We start from the raw sequence: 16,690 nt of genomic DNA, 5'->3' as shown, positions 1-16,690 counted from the left end.
AACAGCACGCGAAAGGGTTAGGGGCATTGGAGCGGGAAATAATTACGTTTGTAGTCCCGTATTTATAAAGGCACGAAACATAAGGAAGCTGTTTTGAAAAGCCGATTGCATACATTTAGGGGGCAGCATTTGAACGAGATACTTAAGTTTTCGCCTAAAAGTATGCAATTTGATAGGTTTTGATTCGAAATCACCTACACACTATATAGTTTCATCTACATTATTCCAGCTGACCTTTCATTTGTGTCATTCATTCCATCTCACCTTTGCTCCGGCTGGTCGTGCGTGCGTGCAGCCTTTGTACAGTAAATAGCCCCTTTTAATCCCAGCATTACGTCCGTTGTTGCAAATTGCCAACCGATTGGACCGTAACCGCAGCAGTGTTGCAGCTCTCAGGATGCAATCGAGCTTACCCTTTGACACTTGCCAGCCGTGGTAAACCAATCTCGGGCAGTAAAGTTCATTAGGTGCACCCCTGGATAGCAGGGTTGGGTCAGCAGATGGGTCATAAAAAGTGCAAACGCATGTCGAAAATCCTTTCCAATGTCGCTGTGGCTTGCCCATTGTTTTCGAGCTAATTGGAAGTTGATGTAACTTTGTGGCCGCGCTCGGCGAAACGTTGCCGAATGGGCACTGTATCGATACAAACACTGAAAACCTTATCCATAATCGATTGTTCTACCATCGATTATAGTCATTATAATGGGTTTGCATGAGCCGGGTGCACCCGCAGCAGGGGTGGAAATGAAAATTAATTATTAAAATCATGCTCAGTAACATTTTTTTTTGCTTTTTGCTTGTGCTGGCACTGCCATACCACCAACTCGTTGGACTGTTTTGATGGAACCACTCAGAGAAGCAAATTACAGTAATGTGCTTGTTCTCGTTATTTTGTGTTGCAATGATGAGAGGCACAGAACAAGCGGGGCGATAAAAAAAAAAACGTTGCACAATATGACATGAATAATTAATTCTTTATTTAAACATGGCGAAACACCCATTTGACCCATCGCCTATCGACGTCAGCTGCTCGATGAAAGGATATGGAAAACGTTCGCGCAGCAGTAAATGTAGCAGCAACATCATTAACGGAAGCAACCACATCGTGTCAAACTCAGTGCACGCCAGCCCTCCTCCCGCGGCCTGCTCAAACAAATTTGCAATTAACGAAAACCTCTTTATCGATCATTTAAATATCTCGCTAGCTAGAATGGCACGGTAAACAGCTCGCGCTGGCGGCAAGCGCAGTCCGTTCGGATGCACTCTGCAGCCCGCATGAAACGGGGTTTGAATCTCATTAAAATATTTATTTACGATGAAGAACTTTAAACACCCGCTTTTCGATGGCCCGTTTGGTTTTATTTAACTGCTGCTCTTGTACAATCAATAGCAGTGAAATGACGATGCTTAGAAGTGCACGAGCAATTGCATAAATTTAGGCTGTTTTACTTTGGCAACGAATTTATGCAATCTGTGCAGTAAAAAAGGATAAATAACGCTCCAGTCTATCATTTCTAGTTGAAAACAGCCAAATGTAGTTACGAATGTGTTTCCTGCTTGCAATGGGCTTACTTAATTAAAATTTATAACCTTCCTTGGAGAAAATCAATCAACCCTTGGAATGGAATTTATTATTTCCTTTCAAATGGATTGATCAGTTGCGATTTAATTGCAGCTGTTGCCTGCATTTCGACAGTAAATCTTCCGTACGTCATGCAAGCCATTGCACAGCGGAAAACTCATCAGCTTTCAATTCTGTCGTGCTGTAATTAGCGTTCTCTCAGCACCCTCGTCCATGCGTATCCGCTCGGACTTTCGGAGCGATATCTTTTCCCTGATTGTAGTACGCCACGCCTCGCTACCATTTGTAATGAGAAAAGGTGATAGTGCATAATCGATCGCTGCTGTCCAGCATCTAGCCGCATCGATACCTTAGCATTAACGTAAACTCCATTGGATTGTGTTTCTGCGAAAGGTAAATGCTGTTCACCAGCTCTCGCTTCGTCCGCTCAACAGCGTGTGTGTGTGTGTGTGTGTGTGTGTGTGTGTGTGTGTGTGTGTGTGTGTGTGTGTGTGTGTGTGTGTGTGTGTGTGTGTGTGTGTGTGTGTTCGCACACGTGCACGTGGCTACAAAATGAGGACGGGAGCCACCACAATGGTTGCCGCACAAATTGAAATCAAAGCGTAATATACATATTATTAGCATCGCTGAAATTGGAGCGCCCGCGCGGCTGCGAACGGTTCGGCGAAGGAGCGCACAGCCGTGCTGCGTACGGTTCCAGTTGCAACTTGTGTGTGACTCCCTCGAGAACGATTAACATTTATGTAAATCGTGCCACCATGGTGGGAGTTGGGCGCTGAGCAGCGAGCGGTGTCACTTCATCGCTCGACAGCTGCCGCTGGAGCGTTTTGCGGGCTGTGCAAATTGTGTCTGCATAATTTCGGTCGCCTTTTGTGCGACATATTCTTGCCGCGGTGGTGTGAGACGCCATGGTACGCCATGATACAATCAATCCGCGGTTGGGATGGTGGGTCCTGTTCGCGTATTGTAGTCGATTGAATGCGATGTTTCCCAATGTTTCTCGATGTGATGCTATTTATTCTTCACGCATGGCGAGAGCTGCTGTTAGACAGTAAACGATGGTAAACGATGGAAAGTTTGTAATGCATGCTCGTATTTAGATAGGGCTGCGTAATGGCATGAAATAAGATAAAACGCATTTGACGATCCGATTGGGAATTCAGAAGTAGTGCAGTTGCTGCTGTTTGACCCGTTTCACGCACAAATCTCTGTGAACGTTTTAAAGGAGTCATAGAACATCAAAGATCGACTATAACTCAAGTATCAAAATTGGTTGAGTTTCAATTCATTCGTTGCTATTTGACGTATGTCTGACGTAAAGTTTGATAGATCAAACGTACCAGGCTCCTAAAGATATGTTTGTTAGATGGCTTGCCTTTCTAGCACCACGACACGCGTTACTCAGAACTTCCAACATACTCTCATGCTCCATACCATTCAACTTCAAAACTTATGAGAAAGTAAATTTCACCACGAAATGGGTTAACAAGCTGTGAAACATACCGTGCAGCTCAATAACATTAAATTTCCTCTTTCCACGTAAGACAATTTTACATGCGAAGACGTTACCACTGCACACTGTCGCCTGTGCCGAACAAAGCGCACCCCAGCGAACGAGGGGTTTGCTCGGGCAAACTTCATATTTTCTCCTTTAAACGATATTTGCAAATCCACACGGCTGGGACTTATTTCCATGCAGCTAAACTTAAATCCACCATTATGAACCATCGAATGAACTTCCTCGGATTATATGGATGTGTGGGCTGTGGCATCCGTTTGCATCAGTGCAGAGTGCAAACACCTCCGAGGGCTATTATTTTATCTCTCTGATCCACCATTCGTTTCAATCTTGTACGCGTTCCCTATTTTTCTTTTCGTGTTTTTCCTCGCTAACACACACACACACCCACACACACACACACACAAGCCCCATTCAAGGTGCATGCCCAGTTGGTGCGCTGATTAAAGGGGAATAAAAAGCTGAGCCCCAGGGAACAGAAAAAGGCAGCTTTCACAGGTAGGTTGCATGTCTTTAGGGGGTTTGTGATGCATAATGCATAGCTTTAGGCGCAATAGTCCAAAACGGGGCTTTCAACGCTTTTGTTCCTTTTCTTAACCAGGCTGTCGACTGGGTTTTCAGTTATTTGCTCAATAGTACACTTTTGATTTGCATGGATGGGTTTTCCCGCACCTCCTGCTTTATGCATCCTTTTGGTGAGCAAGAATGGCGCATCCCGTGCGTTAGTACTGTCAGGAGCGGGTTTTTTTTTCCTGGTTGCACAGGTCCTTCGTCGTGCGGTAGCTCTGTGGTGCATAGTTTTTGTAGAGCTACCAGGAAACAAGGGGGGGAGAGAGAGGTGTTGCATTTGCTGGTGTGATGCGCTGTATCCTTTTTTCAGCGCTATCTTCCTGATCATCATCATCATCACCGTGGTCGTCGTCGTGGCCGTCGTTCAACAGCTTTTCTTTTGCGAACGTTTTTCATTCCCAACGACGGTCGGTGCTGTTGCTATCGAGCTTATTTTTACCATCGTCTTCTGATGAGAACGATAATCACTACGGTACGATAGGACAGAGCTGCTGGGAGGTTGTTGAAGTTATGAAAATTGCTTGCTTCGCACATTTTTCGTCCGCAATCGCGGGTGCGGGTTGTGGCGGTGTCCTATTTTTCCAGCGCTCCGCTTAGCTTGGTGTGGCATAGAGCGGGGGCCACGGGAAAGAAGCGGTCGTTCGCAAAAATAAGCGACCAACAGGAACTGTCCACCGGACCGTGGCCGGGTTTGTTATGAGTATAAATATCAGGGCCACTCCGACCACATCACATCGCAAGCGCGTTGCTCGTCGCGTTGAAAGGGGTGGTGGTGGTGCAAAAAGCGATGTTTTTATAAGGACTGCTTGCACTGCACAATGTTCGTGGAAACATCATCGGCTTCATTTTTCTTCGGTACGCTTCTTTACGCCCGATTGTACCTAACCGCCGAACCAACCCTTCACCCGGTTCTCGGTTGTAAAAATAGACCGAAGAGCGAACGCAGGAGTATCCGTTTTGCGCATTCCTTTTCAATCGCATTGATCTGTTATGACTGAATTATGCTGCTCGATGATTCTTCCGATTCCTCGTTAGCAAGTGAGAAGCAAAGGAGGAGCAAAGTGAGGAGGGCCGGTGCTTCACGCCGGGCACCACTTTAGCTGGGAACGGGTGTCTAGCAGGCGAGCTTCAGCAATTTTGCCGTACGAAACGTATGAAAGGCAGCGCTAAGTGGTATCCAGACGGTTGCCCGAGAGACTTCAGGTTTGGCGGAGCAGACGGGGAAAGTGTTTGCAGACGTTGGTATGCAATTTGTGAAGGTGGATTCTTCTGGGAAGATGCTCTAGGTACGGATCATTAAAGCATACAAACAGGTGTACACTGTACGCCTGGAAATGCCTGTGTAATGAGACCTCGGGAAGGAAGTTGTTAGAGCGCTGAATGCGCCCGGGCTGTTTGAATTTCCATCACAGTGAGTTCGCTTCCCGTTTCAAGATGGAAAATAGCTTTTTCCTCTCTGCGAAAACACTCCAACTGTGGTTCAAAGTTTTGCCAAGTCACACACACATGTGTGACAGTTTCGTGCCGATCCACTTCCGCAACATCTTGTGTAACGGTTTTCCCCAAACTTTGACGCAACCGTGAAGCGGCTTCACACTCACCCAGCGCCTGTCATTTGCAGCCCGGGAAGCGCCAAATGATGGGCTTCGGTCTCTGATAAGCTAGAAAAAAGTCGCCGGAAAAGTGTAAAAACCTAGGATAGAGCGGGAGGAAAACGAAATAAAAGAAACACATCATTCCATCCCCTAATCGAGGGGCAGCATGGATAGAGTGCCGATGTTTGTTCCAGTGCCAAAGCCACCGGGCAAAGCTGCGCCGTGGCTGCACAAGTTTGGAGAGCAAAGTTTCTGAAGGCTAGTTTTGAAGCGCATTTAACGGAAGGAAGTGAAGTTTTCTTCTATGTTGATTCTTCTGGCTGCTTTCAGGTCGGAAAGATGCGGCACGAACTAGAAAAGGCTGCTAAAGTAGAATAAAAATTTCAACACTCTGGGTTTTTTGTGTGTTTGGCAATCATCGAACGAAAGGATACGGAACGTGACTTGTTGATGTTGTGGGAGCCGTGGGGGAGATAGGACGCTGTGGGAGTGGTATGGTACGTTGATTTTCTTCTGCAAGCAGCAGGGCTCGTGTTTGAGTTGTGAAGAGTGAAAGTTTTGATTCAATGTTTTGGAAAAATATACAAAACTGTAAACTGTATCCTATTTTTGGTCGGATGAAGCAACCGTTCGTTGGGATCACTCGGGATGGAATTGGGGTTATTTTTATGTTTAGGGTTCATCGAATTGATTTTCTCTGGGATTATATCAGCTAACAGCGCAGCAATCTGGTGTAGATATCCTGAAAGCTCCAAGAGGTTGTAGGAAAATTGACTTTCAGTGTTTTTTGCTTTTTGTTTCTCCAACTTCTTCTGAGTACCACCTGGCAGAGAAGATAGCAAAAGTGGTTAATATCACTATGCTAATTCATTCCTGATGCCTGCAAAAGAACTCAATCGTAAAAAGACCACAATCATCATTATTCTTTCCCGGTACTGTGCTTGAAACGGTGCTTTTTCTCATCTTCTTAGCTCGAAAACAGGAACAAAAAACCTGCTGACCCTTGTCGGAAATGAAAGTGGCCATCGATCAGGATTTTGCAGCAGCACGTCGTCCAGCCAAGACTCGGCATAAAAACTCGCTGTCATCTTCTTAATCGTCTTGTACTTTCCAGTGCACGGGGGGAAGGTGTCCGGACCAAAAATTGGATCCATCCAAGGTGATGAATATACTGGAGCGTCTTCTGCAACAAACACACACACACACACACACACACACACACACACACACACACACACACACACTCATCTCGATAAATAGACCAGAAGACCTGCTCGCAAGAAGGGAACCTCCGGTTGCCTTCATCAACCGTGACAGAACACACTCAGACTCAGACGGTAACGTGCACGGGAGAGGTTACAATGATAAATTTAAGCTTGCTAATCTTGACGATAGAGAGACGCCCAGGAAAATGGTCATTCTTCTTGGCGCGATTTCTCTGCGTGCGCTGGAAGGAGGCGGAGTGGAGTGGAGTGGAAAAGAAAAATGATTCAACAATTAGATTTGGACGCAAAGTTGAATAGGTTTTTGGGGGGGGAAGAGCTGAGTTGTACCGTTTAGATTCTTTTGCCGTGCCAGGGCAGCGAGAATAGGCAGCCGGAACAAAAACGCTGAATCAGGCAGGATGAATTGAATTGAAGTCTTTCACTGTTGCTGTTTCTCGGTGCTTTCCCTTTTTTGTAGCTAGCGAAGGGGGGGGGGGGGGTCTAAACTAAGTCCCAGTTGCCACCAGGTTAAGTTCATTAAAAGGTCAAGTTTTATAAAACCGGCGGTAGGGGAGACCCTTTCATGAAAGGGGGTGGCCCATCATCTAAATCACTCTTAGACGACTGTTACGCTACCCGTGTTGGGACTGGTTTTTGTGAGATGAGGACGTTTTTTATAAATAGGCTTGTTTTTGTCAGCACTTTATGCTCAGAACGTAGCGGGTGTGTTCTTGGAATTTTGCGTACCCGACAGGCGTTTTCGTTGATATCAACCTACACGATGTTGGAGGAAAGCTCTGGCAAACTTTGTAAGCGTGTAAGCGTCTATGTGTGGTGGTTTTATTGAAATTTAAGCTGAAAGCATCTGCGACACGCCGCGATAATGGTGAGATTCGTTTTTGTTAGTGACTTTATTTCTTTTTTAAAATGAAGGGAGCCATAAGAAATGTAGCTTTTAAAATAATTGCATACTGGGTAAAAAGGATGAGAAGAAGCTTACAACATGCTCTTGATTGTCGTTGCCATTTTGCTTTGTGTTATGCTATGCTATGGAGGTTTTTAGTGCAGCCTGTTTGTGTAAAATCCACTCCAATTTACTTGACAGCGATTAAACTTTACTTCACTTACACTACAACTTACAAATCCTGGTAAATACGCAACAATCCAATAGAGTAGTTGCTTTTAACGTTGCTGCAGGAAATCATAATAACCTCAATCATCAGGAGGGAACGAAAGATCGTGATTCATGGTACAATGTATTTACGTGTACTATTTTCCTTCAAATCGCATTATCATTGCATGTTGGAGTGATGAAATGAATGACCGGCATTTACTAATTATCAAACACAGTGAAAGGGCCGCATTATCACGTATTATTGCAGTAATGCGTGTAGTTGATTATGTTTGTCCGTCGTGCTATAGAAACCAATTATATCAATTCCTGTGCTAGTCTTTACTATTTGCTGAAAAAAGTGCTTTAATTGTCAATGTAAAATAGTTAATTGTATTATGAGTTTACATGCAAACTGTATGATAAGTTTCATGCCTAACAAAAAGCGCCTCAATGTATGCAATGACCAGTACAAAATAACATTTTTATACTATGAAAAAAGGCCATTGGTTGTACACGTACGGCGGAATGTGTTGAACACAATCATTTTAAATGTTTTCCACAGACAAATTTCATTACATCCAACAGTCGTGAATTAAAACCATTACGGCGTTTAATGGGATTCCAGCACTTTGCATAATATTCTGCTTCCTTCGATCAGCTCGCTTGCCCAAGCGTTGCGGCAAATAATACGCGGCAAATGAAGTCATCGAATCAAACATTAAGTAAATTAAAGCTGTTAGCATCTTTCGTGCGAGTTGTGCCGGCAAGAAGTAGTAGCAGCAAGAGCAACAACAACACGCCCAAACACTACAGCCGACAGCCGACAAAATCCTGGATGCCGAATTTTAATTAACGATTATATCCGGCAACAACCGACGGGGCGCGGGTCTGGCGCCCGCCGTTTCGCAAGCAGTTGCACTTTTTCCTGCCAAATCACTTCGCGCCCTACGGATGGTAAATCCGGCCGATGGAGCACGGCAAGCGCGCCGACAAAGTAAGGGAAAAATCTCATTAACGGCAAAGTGTACCGAAACCGGTGGGCAAAGTGTTTCGCAAACTTGTTGAGTGCACGCTCGGCGTCTAGGCTGGCGTTGGCTGGAGAGCGAAAACCCTCCCCCGGGGACGAACAATAAAGACGTGATATCGGGAAGCGTTTTTCACGTCGCTTGATTTTTCCTCTTTTAGAAGTTCCGACATCTTTTTTTTTTTGCTGCTACAACTACAGTTTCGTGGAGGCGTACCACACTTCGAGGTCCATTTGTTCGCCCAAGCTAGGCACAGCAAATGGTACTTACAGCGGGGCAAGTACAGCATTTGCATAAAATTCCCTAAAGACGACGTAATTGAAATGCACCGCGTGATTATTAGTGAACTGTTCGTTGTTTAATTTGCTAACCAAACAATGCTTGGATAATGAAGTATTGTGGAACTGATAATTTGCTAAAGACACTAAAGACACAACTGCAATAATTACACGGCAGCAAAGAACTGTGAAGCACGTTAATTAAGTACCCGGGTGGGATTAATATTTGATTTGTTGACAACATTTCGTTTTTTCGCCTTTAAGCATCCTCTTCCTCTCTTATGCTGGGTCCGGGTGAGTCTTTTTTCTCGTTTTCATGTCTCTAGCAGGGTCAAATGTTAATTGGAAAAATTTCTCCATTCATCGGTTGACGTTTTTGCCGATTTCGGCGGTCGACCGAAGAATTCCAAGAAGCGTTGGATTAGAATGGGTGGTTTGGAAGGATGCCACGGCACAGCGAAAGCAATTTCTAATGGACACCCGCAAGGCAAATGGTGGTATTTTGTGATTGCGAAGTTTCGGCTGCTGGTGGGAGAGATTTATTTCACGTGCTTTTCTCCATGTTTTGTTCGCCTTGGATTTCCCATTTTGCGGCCAATCTCTCTATACATTGCCTTCCACTGTGGAGTTTTATTTTTCATTCTTTGGTTGGGCACCGCTAATCATGATGCAAATATCGATGGATGTATTTTTTGCTGGTTTGATGGGAAGTTGAGGTAACGTTAGAAACCGCTGCGGAAGTGCGCTGAAGAATGTTCGGTTTGGCCCTGAGGGTAACTAATAACTTCCCGTCTGATGGTGATCCCTTCTGACTGGAGAGCTCTTGGACGAGATCCGTTCCCCGGAAAAGGTCTTGTATTGTTTGTGCTGGAATCTAATCATGAAGTCGATTTATTAGCATCGATTTTGTTCGCAACGAGGACACTTGGCCGGTTTGTGGGGTGAAATGGAAGCCACAAAAAAAAAACAGGGAAAGCTTTTTGTGAAATGAGTTTTCACAAGCCGAGAAAGCCGCGCGGATTGGGCGTTTGTACATTAGAAATGTGAACACAATGGAAATAAAAACAAGCAGGCCGGCGTTCGTCGGAACCCCTTACAGAAAACATATTTCATTCGATGGCCCACGGCATATAATGCAATATAAGTCGATCTATTAGCGCAAAATTCCACCAACAACACCCATTCGATAATATCGACGTGCGAAAAAGTAATCAAATCGCGTTAATGGATGTCATAATTCATTCAGCAAATGTGCACGCTTGATTTATTGTATGACTTTTTCCTCACCTCTCCGTTCCGTGCGGTGAGATGGGCGGCAAAAAAGCTTTATGAAAATAAACGCATATGTGTGTTAGATTGGGGTGGGCAAATGGGACTGATTATATGGAAAGAGGGTGGATCGGCAGTAAATGATTGGTAAATACCAATTTCAATAAACGCAGCCCGGAAATTGGATGCATTACAATAAATGAATATGTAATGCAGGATTATATTGATGGAGGAGTAGAATTACTAATGGATGTTTTTGTACGGAGTAGCTAGCTTTCATTTCAATTTTGAACATGAATGTCGATTAAAAGACTTTAATGATTCACATCTTACCAAAAACTCTGAACATGACGCTAAACTTAATTACAGTTTGAACACAATAATCTCAGCTTCCTTTAAGCCTAGAGCATCCGCTCTAACCCAACACGTTTACACCATTACTGGATGTTTTTCAGAGATAAAGGACTTTTTTTATTCTCCCTCTTCCTCTCTCTCTCTCTCTCTCTCTCTCTTCAGCAGTGTGATCGACCACTGCATCCGACACAAATTACACCACACAACACCGCACCACACGAGCTTAGAGCTACTGTACCGTCAAAACCCAACGTCACAAACGACAAAAGATAACAACTGGACCACCGCCGGTACTGGAAAAACCAAGACCCACGACCCCGCAACGGTTGACGATAAACCAACCCCGGGGAGTCCACAATTTACATGATTGAATTTATTACCGGGACACCTTGCCCGGCCGCGTTCCGGTGTTGCTTTTTACACCCTCTCCATCCCAGTCCAGGTGCGACCCTCGGAGCGGCCGTAAAGGGAGCAAATTAAAATCCAATTTGGATGCATAACACCTTACCCACGCAGCAGCTCGCTCTCTGTCTCCCCGTCGCTCTGGGTCAAAGTTTGGGCGATGCTTTTATTTTGTTTGTCCTGTCAGGTGGGGCGGAGGAGGGTCTGTGACAATATTTTACTACGGGCCGAATTTATTTCGGAACACCGGCGGTACCGATTTTTATCGGGTTTCGATGGTACGGGAATTTAAAGCGACCGTAGATGGGATGATCGATTTAAGCGCGCTAGAGCAGGTGTTAAAGTATTTGGGAGTAGTGTGTATTCGGAACGCATGAATTTAATGATACGGTTAAAGAAAGAGGCTCTGGTAGAGAACAAATATGTTGCATGGCGCCCTGCGGCATCATCGTACGGCGATGAGTGAGGCAATAAAACCAACAGATTAATCAAGCGATTTTAATATCGAACATTTTGAGAACATGTGCTGCCATTACGGGGTTTATGGGCGAAATACGATCTGATCCATCGTGTTATGAGTTGAAAGCTTCGCGGGCACTCGATGATCCTGATACGTCCAATGAAAACGTCTGATCATATTAAATTTCATCGTGCCCCCAATTTGAAAACAGAATATGCTTTCACTTTGTGATTAAAGTTATTTTACTTCTGGAATTGCATAAAAACAAGCATATATACAGAATACAATCTGTAAAACATACAATCAAAAAGTGGCTAAGGTAATACACTCCCTTTAAAAAAAGGATAATAAATACATATCAACAGCGTCATTTTGTAGGAATATTACAATAATGTTCCCAAAAAGACATCCCGGTAGCATTCTTGGCTTCCTGCGGAGCCGACAATTTATCGTTGTTAGCATTTTTTTTCTCGCCCAGCATTTCCCATACATGGAACGGCAGTTTTGCAAGCACCATCCGCTGTCCAGCGTGAATGTCCGAACATGTATGACCGTGCTGAATCCCTAAACGTAACCCATCTAAAGAAACCCTCCGAAGCAGTTAACATCCCTGTTCGCCTTTTTATTGCCACCATCGTCGTTACTCAGCCCATCGTTGGGGATTGGGCTGTAAATGGAGGGAAATTGACATTGAAAGGATACAGAAGGATATTTGTACCTTCACAACGCGCCAAAGGTGCTGACACTTACACGTTTATTGCAGAAACGGGTTCTTTGAAATTATAAACGTAAAGCTATTGCATACATTTAGGCGTTTTTCACGATCTGCTTTATGAAATGGTAGTTGCATTTTATTAATATTTTCACCGAATTTACGTTAGTAATTATAACAAAACAAATGCAATGAAATGGTTTCGCTCCCATCCACAACAAATTATTTTCCCACCGCCCTGTAACTCAACACGCTCCATTTCCCTCTGCACGTTCTATTCGTTCGTTAATTATCTCAGGCAAGCAGCGCGTACGAAAATTCCATCGAACTGTTATGCGAAACGATGGGAATGATTGTATTCGGAAAAATATTCCACATGGAAACCCGGGTCGGTCGGGTTTCGCTTCTACACTAGGTGTTGCTCGGAACTGTAATGGATATGGTTATGTTGGGCACGAAAAGAAACCAACAAACCCACCCCAATGGGAAAGTGGTAAAAAAATCCCACACACACTCTCACACGCACGCACACAACAAATGCTACGCTGATTGAAGCTACAAAGGGTGAGGAAGAAATTGTGCATGGCAATATGAATGGCTGGACGAACCGGAACGGACAGGATCGCTTGATTGTAATGGAAATCCGCAACCGAACCCCGGAAAACGGCGATAGCGGAAGATAATTGACAATTAAAAGTAATGAGGCTCATCGCCATGCTGGCGATGGCGGACAGTGCGGATAGACAATGGTGTATGTGTGTGTGTAACGAGGGCGTAAAGTCTCACCCGGGTCCGCTTGACACCGTTTGACACCGGAACAAAGTAAGGGCAGACGCAACTATTATGCACAACACTGTTGCAGACCGTACGGGTCGCCATTTATCCGTTATCGAGTGGTCAGATGGGAAAATGTTGGTCAACAGGGTTACTATAAAGGAGTCATCGGGTGTGCTTGTTTGTGTTTGAAGAAACACGCCGCACAGTGGAGATGTGTGAGAAGAAGAAAAACTAGTACAGTTCGTTGCCAGATGGGAGCAGCATCTGGGAGAGGGAGAGAGAAAAAAACACTATAAAAGGCACGCGTCGTGGGTGCAAATAGTGTATCGTGTTACTCAACATTCTTGTGCTGCTGGAATCAGACGAAAGTAATTGGAAGATCCTTTGAGCTTCGAAGAGCAGCGGTAGCGGGAAAATGCTGTAACCATCACGCTGCTTACAAATTGCTTTCCAATCATACGCACCTTCGTATGGGAACAGTTCGAACCAACACAAACTGCTGCAAGTACGCAGACACACACAAACACCCTCGAGAAGCAGGAAAGGATATTGCAAGGCATTTTTAGTGCGCAATTCTGCACAGAAACAATCCCTAATTTAGCACGTTTCGCACCGTGTGAAGATCCTTAGGGGTTGGGCTTTGCCACTGGTGCTGGTGCGTGCCTAAGTGGGGTTCTCGTGTTGCTTTGCTTTCTTTGCTTGCAGGTAGGTCTGTAGTAACAAAGAAGAGAAACAAAAGCAGGACTTCAATCTTTCTACCGATCGATACATGCACCCCAAATCATTTTCAGGTGAATTTGTGATGCAAATTGCATAAATTTAGGCGTTGTCGAAAGACAAAATCTCCCAAAACGAAGATGCTCCAAACTTATCTAATTGAAATTTATATCCAAAAGGCAGCCATGACCAAAACTTGTTAACCAAACTTTAAGTTAAAGTATTCCCGGTTCGGTAGTCTAATTACAAACTATTTGCAAACCTCCACTTTCGTATCCTGTAGCTCAAGCCCCCTGCACATGCCACTGTGCTTCTCCATGTGCTCCACAACACTTCCTGCATTAACACATTACACGGGGATCGAAACGGTGGGACAACTTTTCACCGCTCGGCTTCTATTTATCCGTTCCGCCCCGTCTAGATAAAAGGATAATGCCCGTGTGCCGCAGTGGGAAACTTCCGCACTTCCATATTGACCGGAAATTTAATCCGTTAAGCTAATATTTACTCTATCCCTACGGCAAATCCGGGCGTGTGCGAAAGAGAGAGTGTGACAAAGAATAGCATTTTTCTCTATCCCCACCAAAACAAAAACCTAAGGCTCAACACAGCCAAGGGACATCAAATCCGTTTTCGGCGTGGTGAGATTTTTTCTACCGCAAAGAGTGTTGATTTTACCTTTAAAAAAAAACTACACACAAAAGCAAATAATCGTCCCTTTTTACGGTTGGGGGGAGGAGATTGTCAGCTATGTGCTATATGTGTGTTTGTGTGTGTTGAAAGGGTGGCTTTATCCTGTCTCCCGTTGGGAGCACTTAGCCTTTTCAGGGGGATAATTTGTTGTGCCAGCTGTGCGACACAGCCACCCGTGGAGTGTGTGTGGATGTGTGTGACAGAGCATTCGCTCCACCGAGGAGTGCATCACAATTTATCGTGCATATCGGGCACATTTGTTTGCTAGATAGGCATTTGTTGCGGTGGTGGCCTTTTTTCTCCCTTTCTCTCTTTCTATACCGTCTGGTGCCTTCGTGCCATATCCAATCGGTTAGATAAATTGTTTGCCAAAGAAGCCAATCCGGTACGGAGCAGTGACGGCAGTGAGGTGGAAGAATTGAGAATTCTCTGAGCTGGTCTGTCGAAGGATGCTGGAGCATTGTGGTTTTCTTACCAAGCTCATCACTCCTTGAGACGTTCCTGCTCTGGTCGACCCTCCAGGAGCATGGAATTGGTTTGGCTTTTTCCTATGATTTCCTCTGGCAAGATAGTGCGGCACCGAGAACGGTGGGAAGAAACGACGCGAGAAACATAATCCTTGATCATTAATTTTGACCAGCTGGTGCCGTACAACAGGCCGGGTTGTCTTTTTCATAGCGCAGTCAGTAGACTTTGACACAATATCGATTAAAAGCCGGCGACCGAGGGGCCACACTAGGGGCGCGTGACTACCGGTGGTCCCCGAGGCTAACGTGAAAGGATTAACGCGGCACGAACTATGAATGGTTTCGCGTTAAGCCTCTAATTTGCCGGTGCGACCTTTAATTAGGGCAACCGCTTTGTGCGACAAATGTCTTTGAGACGGATCGGGCGGGTTTGGCAGGTGTGGGGTAAGGTGGGAGTTGATTATTTTGCTAGAGAAAACGATGCAGACTTTCGGCTGAAAATGAGCGTTTCATATGGCAATGACGAGAACGAAACACGGTGGCGGTCTTCAGGGGTTTGACAGACGACGGTCGTTAAGCATTCTTAGAAATGTAAGCTATTAATTGATGAGGCTGAAAATGACAACTTTCAAGTGTTATCTTCGATAATGAGATGTTTTATCGCATAACGATACAAAGCGAGTCCTTTCATTGGGGTTTTAGGTGGCTTGTCAGTAAATCTTTTACCGCCTGAAATGACAGTGTACAGAAACTGATTCTTTCATTGCTGTATTTCTTTACTGAAACTCAAGGAATAATGTTGTAAACGCTCAACATAAACCTGTCATTCCATAACAACCATCAAATTGAACCTATTTCGATCCAACACAACAGTAACGAACCTAACATCCTAATCGTCTAAAAGGAAAAGCTCCTCCTCTAAGCCATGCAATCAAGGTGAGACTAAATGTGTTTTTCTCCAATTTTCCCAATGGTACAAAAATCCATCAATTAACTCAACCATCTCTCTCCTTCTCTCTCTCTCTCTCTCTCTCTCTCTCTCTCTCTCTCTCTCTCTCTCTCTCTCTCTCTCTTGCTGACAGTTCCCGGATGTGTGGTTCAAACGAGACCCAAAACCATCGCTTCCACAAACATCCCTGGGAAGTCTGCTCAGTGATGCGTTTCAATCAGACTCCAAAGCTCCACAAGAACGGCCCGACTGTGTATGTGTGAGCGTTACACGTGAAGTAAGGCTTTGTGGTTCTTCCGGACTGTTTCCATTGTGATACTTTTAGATATGGAGCCGGTTTAGCCGGCTTGCTGTATCGGTCCTCTGTGAACAGTGTCTGTAGTGTTATTTGCCGTTGTAACCTGCTGCTTCCAACCGAAGAGATGGGTGGAATGGTGCGTTAGGGTGTATTTTTGGTTTCCGCTGTTGGCCACAACACAGGGCGGAACCGAATGCAAGAAGCCGGCCCGAACAGGGGACGCTTCCGGGAGTCAAAAGCTATGATGCGTGACTGATACAGTAGTTTCTTGTTGCTCCCCCTCTAGCTCATCCCTGTACTCTACGCTGGCCATTGTTTTCGTGCGCGTGTGTCTTTCTTTGTTCCGTTGGCTATTTTCGTACTTGATGTACGCTTTTAATTGTCTTCTGGCTTACCTTGGGCCAACGGGAAGCAGGCGCTTTGTGGGCTGGTAGTTTTCCCTCCTTTATGACACACAGGAGAATGGTGATGAGATTGGACCGTTGTGTGGTCAGTGATTGTGACTGTTAGTCCAGAGGCTTGTGTATTGCCGTTGATAATAGGTGTAATTTGCTGAATAAAGTGTCCGAAGATATCTCGGATCGATAAGGCGACTTGGTCGGAAAACTATAACAAGCTATCAATTTGACTCGTTAAACGTGAATGTCTGAGCACGAGCTCTGCCACAATGGCTAAACAAAGTTTTGGCCCTGCCGAGAAGACCT

The sequence above is a fragment of the Anopheles merus genome, chromosome 3L (assembly GCF_017562075.2).
Source record: "Anopheles merus strain MAF chromosome 3L, AmerM5.1, whole genome shotgun sequence".
Taxonomy (NCBI): Eukaryota; Metazoa; Arthropoda; class Insecta; order Diptera; family Culicidae; genus Anopheles; species Anopheles merus.
Note: the sequence above shows the minus strand (reverse complement) of the source record.